Source organism: Pogonomyrmex barbatus, unplaced genomic scaffold, assembly GCF_055798465.1.
Source record: "Pogonomyrmex barbatus isolate J1 unplaced genomic scaffold, ASM5579846v1 scaffold15, whole genome shotgun sequence".
Classification (NCBI taxonomy): Eukaryota; Metazoa; Arthropoda; class Insecta; order Hymenoptera; family Formicidae; genus Pogonomyrmex; species Pogonomyrmex barbatus.
In genome coordinates, this window is record NW_028297111.1 from 5,617,608 (window position 1) to 5,627,501 (window position 9,894).

General features: G+C 39.4%; 1 protein-coding gene across 2 annotated transcripts in view; it reads left to right on the top strand.

Annotated features, from left to right (window-relative positions):
- LOC105429942 (uncharacterized) overlaps positions 1 to 9,894 on the top strand; it is a 540,048-nt gene that overhangs the window by 40,172 nt on the left and 489,982 nt on the right. The gene's annotated exons all lie outside the window — the stretch shown is intronic.

Below are 9,894 nucleotides of genomic sequence, written 5' to 3' on the forward strand. Positions count from 1 at the left end.
GCGCGTAGCGCGCACAGATCCGCGGAATCGTCTGTCGCGCGTCGCGATCGTGATCGTCGCTACGGTCGTCGTCACTGGTCTCAAGATTTCGCTCTTATTCCTTAAACCATATAAATTCTGAATGGCGAGAAAATCCGCCTCGTTCAATCGCACGGAAAAAGTCTTAGAGGGGACGAAGGCGTACATTATCGCATCTTTCTGAGGACTGTGATATAATCCTAACGCGTGGCCGATCTCGTGCGTCAACGTATGCAGCAGATGAATTGTATCGTCAGGATTAACGGTCAGCTCGATATACCACTTTTCCGCGTTATCCACGTGCACCTCCGACACTTCGAACGATGATAAAAAAGCGTGAGCTAGCACGTTTCCTGATTCGTCCAGCAACGATGGACATATTCGACTACCTCGATATCGAGGATCTATGAACGTGTGAAAATCCTTCCGAAACGATAGCACGATATCGGGATTTATCGCGTATCGCGCTCGAATGTCAGCGACCGAATTCGCCCACATCTCGAATGCGACCTCGGTGACTCGTAGAACGCTCTCATTAGCCAAGTGAAAGTTCCAAGCGAGATGCGTTTTCGCCCATTTCCTTGGAAATTTGTCCAAGTCAAAACTCGATATATCTTTGACACCACATCGCGGTTTACGCATCTGTTCCAATGTTCGTTAAGAGCGTCATTACTAAGTATACGGTAATACTCCTGGAAAAGCGCGATCGCGTGTCTCAGGGCCAACGTCGTTATCGGATATCGTTTGCACGTTATCGCCGTCCAGGTATCCATAGGTTTGCAAAAATCGAATCGCCTCCTCATCGCTATCAGCGGCGGAGTCGCGAATCGCCGCGATAACGGCTATCGCGCACGCGACCACGGCGATCCCGCGCGCGAGCGTCATCGCGCGAGACGGAAGTCGAATCGACACTGCGCGTCGCCGACCGAAATACGCGCGAGCCGCTCGATCGATGTCGTCGTCGATCGCGAGGGGGCGGGACATGACGAATTGATCTGAGTCGCGAATCGGAAATTTCAACTGCTTAATTGTTATTCTCTTAATTGTTATTGCGCGATAGCGAGATTATTCTCGTCGAACGAGTCCAAATATAAGATCTCTCGTCGCGCGATTACACGCCAACGAATGACGATCTCGCTAAAGATCTCATACGCAATATCATTAAAAAGTACATAATAGAGAACAAAAAAGTAAAAGCATAACAACGACAGAATAACGATAGAATAGAAACAAATAAAGAACGATGAAATAAACGATAGACGCCTATCTCCTATCGCCGTTGCGGTCAGACTTCCTGTAGTCACGCGTAGCGAGCGCGAAAAATGACGCATCGCACAATCATCTAGATATCCTTTTTTTTCTCATCACTTTTTATCTCTCTTTTTACATTCCTAATAAAATATTCTCTCGTTATTAATACTCCTACGACGATTTCCTCCTCGCGCGACTCTCATCTCTCGTCTCTCTCATACGTTCCCGATAACGTCACCCTCGGTATTGCAAATTGAAGACTTCCGACGCATCGCCGATTCGCCTCTCGTCTCTACGATATGCAAACGAACGAGGAAAGGAAATTTCGTCTCTCGCGATTAGTTAATCGTCGCAATAACGATGCGTATTGGCGATTCGCATTCTTTTTTTTTATTTCAGCACATCTCGTACATATATTCATTGTTTTATTATTCGACATATTATATATTTACGAATTCATCATATTTGTATATATATTCTTACACATATATTCATATATATATTCATGTACATATTCTTATACATATATTCATATCAGTAATTAGTATACATATTAGTATATACTCTTTTACACAGACATATATTCGCGCAAATTCGCACTCTCTACCATAATCGATCCCTCTGGCGATAATTCGCGCGAGCGTCATTCGTAGCGATACATCCTTACTCGCTGTCGCACTCGACGCTTCTCGCTTCCTCGCGCACTCCGGGCACTCCCTAGATTATCGGCGACTCGATCTATCAACTGTCGCATCAATTCCTTCTTCCGATCCGACGTGGAGTTCAAAAACTGAACTCTCAATTTCACGTATTTCCACCAGTTGCGGTCTCTTCTTCTTGACTATATCCTTGACGTTGTACACGTACATTCGAACCAACTCGCAATCGGTCCCTTTCTCGCCCGGAGATCTCGCCTCGAGCTGTCGTCCATCCTTCAACTTCGTCACGTACTGAACGAATCGGTCAGTCTCCTTTTTGTCTCCAGATAAGGACGCGAACAACGCATCTAAACCACTGCCACAACTCTCGTCATTCCTCCTCGCCGTATTCAGACGCGCAAGTACTTCTCGTACTCGTCATCGAGATCCCCCTTCGTCGTTTTCAAACGCGCCAGATACTCCCAGTAATCTCGTATCCAACTCGAAGAAGCCTCTCTCGTTATCTCGATCTCCATAAGCGACGCGCGCTCGTCCGGCGTCGCGGAACTCTCGACCAAGCGAACCATGCTCTCCCCAGAACAGTACGAGTTCCACGGTCTTTCCGACTCTACACGTCGGTGACGATATGTATAGCGTTCCTCATACGCTCGGCCTCGCGTATACGCTCCGTTTCTCGACGAAGCGTCAGATTTAGACAAAAGTTTAGATAAAAACGCTATCATCAGCCGCAAATTACACGCCGTGGAATGCATAGACATCCACATCGCGCGCATCAACTCGAGCGAGTCGACCGCGTCGCTCTCGGCCTCCGCCAATATCTCGTCCTCCTCTTCCCGCTCGATCGTAGATCGTTTCTCACGTTCCATCGTCATCGCGCGTTTCTCCCGTTCCACCATCTCGCGTTCCATCTCTCTCGAAAACTCGAGCGGTTCGTCTAAGAGCGATATTATCTCCGGATCCTTCAATTGACTCTCCGGAACATTAGACTCTCCATCTCGCAAACTAACAATATATCGTCGATACTCCTCGTTAAATACTCTAAAGCGGCGTAAAAAAAGAACATGCCAAACCGCAAAACAGAACGCGCCTAGACCTCACGGAAAAATGCCCAGACGCGAATTACTTCGACGACGCACCAAACCGCAACATTCTAAAAACAGGACGAGCTACATGCGTTATATCCTCATAGACAACGCCTAGACACAGAACGCGCCTAAGGCGATGTAAAAAATGCGCCAAACCGCAATATCCCGCAAAACAGGACGCGCTAGACCCCCGCGGAAAACGCCCAGCATGCAGGAAGTGGCGACGTAAAAACAATGCGCCTATGACGACGTAAAAACAATGCGCCTAAGGCCACGTAAAAACGGGACGTGCCTAAGGCGACGTAAAAAAAAACGCGCCAAACCGCAACATCCCGCAAAACGGGACGCACTAGACCCCCGCGGAAAACGCCCAGACGCAGGAAGCGCTATAGCGCTATGGCGTAACAAAACGCAGGAAACGCTAGACCCGTGGAAAACGCTAAGCGGCGTCGAAAACGCGCCAAACCGCGACATTTCGCAAAACGGGAGGAAGTGCTAGACCCCGCGAAAGACGCCCGACCGCCCGGGGGGAAACCGACCCGGGAAAACCCCGTGACCGCCGTGGGAAAAGAAATCTATCCGTACCGACCGAGGAGGATAAACTTACCCCGACGACCGCCAGAGGGATCCACCTTCTCTTCCCAGATACGAACCCCCTGGGGAAAGAAATCTTCCTTACCGACAATCCCCCGGATACGAATCCTCTGGGGATCCTACGACCCCCTCACCCCCCCTTTCGCCCCGGGGGGCTTAGGATCCCCCTTGTTTATCTACTGTTATGAAACTTCACAGTCATTCCGTTCTTTAGAGGAATAGTTATGATTGGCCAGTTTTATTGTTACGTCCGGGGGATTTCACGAATTCTTCTCTTTCGGAAAAAGATAACGACTGCTAATCGGGAAACGAAGTGCCTCGAACGATCTAGAAAGATCCTAAACAAATATACAAAAATTCCTCTCGAGACACGTCTCGCTATCAAAAAATAATTCTTCGTGAAAGACAGCTTTGTCGGCGCCGAAAGATTCATAACATACTAATAAAATTCGAAATATTAACAAAATCAAATTCTTGACGAATGAGAAACGCGTCGGATCATTCGAGGGCGACACTCCCCAAACTGGTGGGGAAACTAAGGAAACACCAATCAAGAAGAAGCGATTAACGGCTGTTGGCGGGCATACCAATGAATAATTGAGAGTGTGGAATGGCGGATGAAATTTTCACTAATTCCGTCATTCGCTAGAAAATCCGGAAACATAAAAACAACCATAATTCACAGAACACCGCTCCCCTCCTTCCTCTATACTCGCAATTTTTCTAAACTATCATTCGACAGCCAACGCGGAAATTCATCACACCCTTAAATATTCCCACCCTTCCGGAACCCTTTATACTACAACTTGGAGCGGATCGCTCTTTTCTCTTCGCTCCACACCTTCACGGACGGGATCAGCGGACGGCATCATTCGAAGCTATTTGCAGAAATATTCCAGTTAGAATCTGTGCGCGAAACTTTATTTTCCGTGTAATTCACGATCCAGCCAAACCATCTCAGCTCTCGTCAACCATTTGCGGCCCGCTACAACAAAAGTAAGTCCGTCTTTATCATTCTTTCCCGCGGTTGATTGGCTGTTTGACTCACAAACTTAAATCTTAACTTAATTGTTTCCTTAAATCACTCCCCACATTTCAAATTGGCAAGCCGCCGTCTGACTCGGTGAAGCTGCCTCTCCTGATTCCTCAACATTTCAAATTGGCAAGTCGCCGACTGACTCGGTGACGCTGCCTCCCCTGACTCCTCAACATTCCCAATTGGCAAACCGCCGGTTAACTCGGTGGAGCTGCCCTATCACGATTCCTCAATTCTTTTACCTCTCCCAAATTCATTCACCCTCTCTCTAATTTAACTTTTACACTTATCATAGTGAACTAAACGAAAGTAACGGCCATCCCGAATAAACAAAGCGGGCATTGCGACATCGTCGGGAGAAACAAAACAAGTGCGTCGCGAAACTGAACACGCCGCGGAACTCGCGGAACGATTAATCAAGATAGAACTAAGACTCGCGAATATTTCTTTACAAGATTACGCCACCGCTCCGATAGAATTTAAGAATCAATGCATTCCAAAGAACTTCGACGTGGAGAAGTTCTACCAGCTCGTCCGCCAATTTCCTCGTTCTCCCACTCATCCATCACCGGGAGTTTTTTACATAAAAAGAAAATTTAAGCCCGACAACCAATTTTGGGAACAAATCTTGAAACATCAACTTCACGATACTATCTCAATGTACACTTCTCATGACCCTCTTCCCTATCTCGTTTCCGTAAAAGTTTTCCGCAGCGCTCACCCTAATCCTCTCCACATCTTTAATCCGATCCCGTTGATATGGTCGTCATAACCAGCTTTTTGCTCCAATTAGAGCAATTAGGAATCTAGAGACCGGATTTTCGACTATATAAGTTTTTTTGTAAATGAAAATTTTGTACCGGATTTTCTATATAAGTTGAAGTCTTTTGTAAATGAAGTTTTTGTAAACAAAAGTTTTCCATGTAACGAAAATATTCAAATGTACACTCTAACGTTCGTCTTCGATCACTATTTTATAGGACTATAGAGTTAAAATATCTGTTTTCTTCTTTTTATTATTAACTCGTAGTTAACCCGAATTGCGTTCCAATTTATTTATTTTAAAAGAAAATATCTTGACCTCGAACCATTCTCGGGCCCCTGAAGATCGCACGAGGTTCATCCCTGGTTAAAGAGATTCGGTTCTCTGACTTAAAACGGACCACCGATCGCGCTAGCGCAGGTAAGGGTTATAGCGTCACCGACGTTGACCCGTTCCCTGTGCTCTTAGGGCGCGTTCGACTCGCGGATCGATCCCACGACGTCGATCTGGGAGAACAAAACAGTTCCGTGCGTCCATCCGAGTTCCCTCTCCTGATCAAAAATATTATCTCTTCTCTCGAACCTCGGACGTAACATAATTATAATTACGGATGTTATTAAATCCGATTAAAGGGGACCTGTAAATGTAATCTATGCCGCACTAAAAGTGCTAAGTAACGACACTATTGCGCACTAGTAGTGCACAGTAGTACTTTTCTACAAGGGTGTAGAGCGGCTCTTTAGAAAAATTTAGTTTGCAGCGGTTTGCTTGGAATTTGCACGCCATCGGCATATAACCAGAAGAAATTTATAATACCATAATTTTTGAAATTAAATGGATTTAGTTTTTATCGCCGTTAAACGCTTTATTAACGAATACGACTATTACGCGTTTTGAAAGTTGGCCGAGTATCGCGTTATCAACTGATTCTCCTACCACTCCTGCGTGAACGTTTTAACTTCGACTTGTGTCAGAAGATACTTGGCGGTTGCTTTATTCAATATTTTCGCATAGTTGAGTAACACTCCGAGATTTCCCGAGAAAAAAAGTTTATATCTAATTATATATAATTTTGTAGATCTAATTATGTATGGATTTAATTATACATAAATAGATAAAATTGTTTATGATTATATATGTACAGATCAAATTATGCATATTTATGATGACAAAATTACGGTTGCGTTTCGATATTGATTGCTAGTACTGAAAACAATATATGTGACATCATTTACAGAAAAATAAGTGAAAAAAATGAAAAAAATGAAAAAAAATGAGAGTGATGAAACATTTTTTATCTCATATCATCGCATGTTTCTAAAATCGGTCACCCATTCATTTGGAGATCCTGCTCGATGTCGCTTAACCTCGGTATTGGGATGAAACTTGCTATTAAAATGACCAAATAAGTGATTACAGGATTTCGGCTTAAAATATGATAGATATGATTAATGAATGTTGCTATATTGTATAAATTTCTCAAGTCTCAATTTTAAAATCTCGATTGCATATGTAATTCTTGTAGATAATTTAATTACATATATAGAGCCATGAATCTACATTATGTTTAATAAGAATCATTATTCTTATGAAAATATTTATAAATTGTTGTATATATTTTATTTATTTGTTAATGAATTTGTTAATAACTGTACTAAAATGGGAAATATTTTTCTTATTTAATTATATCACAATTATATTACAGTTAATTAAGAAAGATAATTAATAATGTTATTTCATTATTTATTCATTAAAAATGACTTAAAAATAAGGATTAAATAACGATATATTTGTGACGATAATATTTCGTGACAAATGTTACATTTATTTAACATCATTATTTAGTACACTGACGTCGAATGACAAGAAATGGAGGGGATGCTAAAGCAATGGTTGAACTTCCGTAAGAAATCGCCCTCATCTAGAGGGAACTAAAATGTTGATAATTTATCGTATAAATTACCAACATCTATAATTCCGCTCTGTATTATCATATTCAAAATAAAAATCTCATATATATATATATATATATATATATATATATATACTACTGTGTCAAATATAAATGAGATTTTTAAATTTAAACTGCTCGGGTTCATCGATTCTGACAAATATTTTTTTGATTAAGTTGGTAGTATTGTCTTTGACATCTGTGTGAAATTTAATGTCATTCTCTTCATTTGTTTAATAGCTCGTTGAACGCTCGTTTTTATGAATATCCAAAAGTATTTTTTTCGATTTTTACGATGTGTGATTCTGTTGGGCAAAGAAATTGTATTTTATTTTGTTTGCGGAATGAAATTTCTGCTACTGAAACGTTTAGAATGTTGCAGAAGGCTTTTAATGATCAGGCTTTATCAAGACCAAGAGTATTTGACTGGTATAAAATGTTGAAAGATGGTCGAGAAAGCGTAGAAAACGAACCACATCAAAAACATCAACTGATGAACAACATGTGAAGCAAATCAAGGATTTGGTGCTCCAAAATCGTCGATTGACAATTAGAGAACTTGCCGATACTGTAAACATTTCATTTGGATCAGTCCACACCAAGAGGCCAGATTTATGGGCAGACAACTCATGGTTTTTGCATCACGATAATGCGCCATTTCACACTGCACTAGTTCTTCGTGACCATTTCGCCAAAAACTCGACCCATATCGTTCCACAACCACCGTATTCGCCTGATTTAGCATCGTGTGACTTCTGGCTATTCAGTAAATTCAAAAGATCGCTCCGGGGACACCGTTTTGAATCGATTGAGGAGATACAAGCCGAAACAAAGAAAGTATTGAAGGCCATTCCGGAAGAAGAGTTTTCAGAGTGTTTCGAGGATTGAAAAAAACATTGGCATAAGTGTATTGCATCGGGAGGGGATTATTTTGAAGGCGACGAATTTGATTTTGAAGAATAAATAAAGATTTTTCACTCTATAACAAAAATCTCGTTTATATTTGATCACAGTAGTATATATATATATATATATATATATATATATATATATATATATATATTGCGTTCAGAAACGCATCCGTAGTATCTATAGACTACGTGTATACTACTACAATGCCATTCAATAGGTTTGTTCTTTTTAGCTGAACTGGCTGTACTAGTTCGGAGTTTATCTTTCTTCTTCTAATTATTATACTAGTTCACTAGTTTATCTTTCTTGTGAGAAAGAAAGCTAAACTAGTGAACTCGTATAACCAATTCAGCCAAGAAGAACAGGCCTAATGTCTAAATTAAGACATAATGTATACGAATGTATGTATACGTTGTATACTTGCAATAAAATTGCGATTTTTATTACATTCTTAATAAAACAAGAAAATACTAATATTTATATTAATCAATGAAGACAACGAATAATCGCCGATGTTTTTTCAAAATGGAGTATAGAATTATAATTTTTTCATATAATATGATTTGTCTAGTCATTCTATATGTAAGAGTTAATCAACAAATTAATAGTTTGAGAGATTTTATACTTTGATATTTTCATACTTTGAATTTATTGTAATATATTTTGATATAAAATATAAAATAATTAAAGTATTTACGTAATACTCGTATTAATATTTTTATGCACAGAATAATAAGATGATACTCGTATTAATATTTTTATGCACAGAATAAAAAGATAAATAAATTATAAAGAAGACGATAATTGTTTCAAAAAAGTTATGTAATTTGCAACGTGTAAGTGCACAATTTTTTTTAAAAGCATATTTTTCTGCATATTTTTCTTACACACACACACACACACACACACACACACACACACACACACACACGCACGCACGCACGCACGCACGCACGCACGCACGCACGCACATTCTTATACACATACACATATCTTAAGAAAAAATATATAATATTAGTAAATCAGATATTTTTTAAATATATATACAGTATTCTATTTTTAATCAATAATCTAAATGTTTGGAAAACTAAATAAAATGTCAAGACTAGAAAATTTTTCTGAGATTGTGTGTTGTTTCAAGCAGAACATAATTTAATTTAAAAAAAATTCATATTGAATAGATGTGTCGAAATGATGCAAAAGTTACCATTATTTCTTTAAATAAAATCATATAATTTTTCTTACATGATACGATTTCTCTAGTTATTCTGACGCAAAAATACAAAATAAGATTAAAGAAAAGTTAAACTTAGCAAAGCATCTTATATTTTAACATAAAATATTAATTATTTTATATTATTATTTTTCTTACACAATTGAATTTCTATATATAAAATTATTAAAGTATTATCGAAAAATAAAGAATTAACGAAATAATTGATATTTTAAAATATACCAGAATAAGATGTAAAATGCTTCACAAAGTTCAATTTTTCTATAATCTTATTTTATATTTTTATATCAAAATAATTAAAGAAATCATATTATGTAAAAAAAAATTATATGATTTTATTTAAAAAAATAATGATAACTGTTACATCATTTTGATATATCTATTTAATATG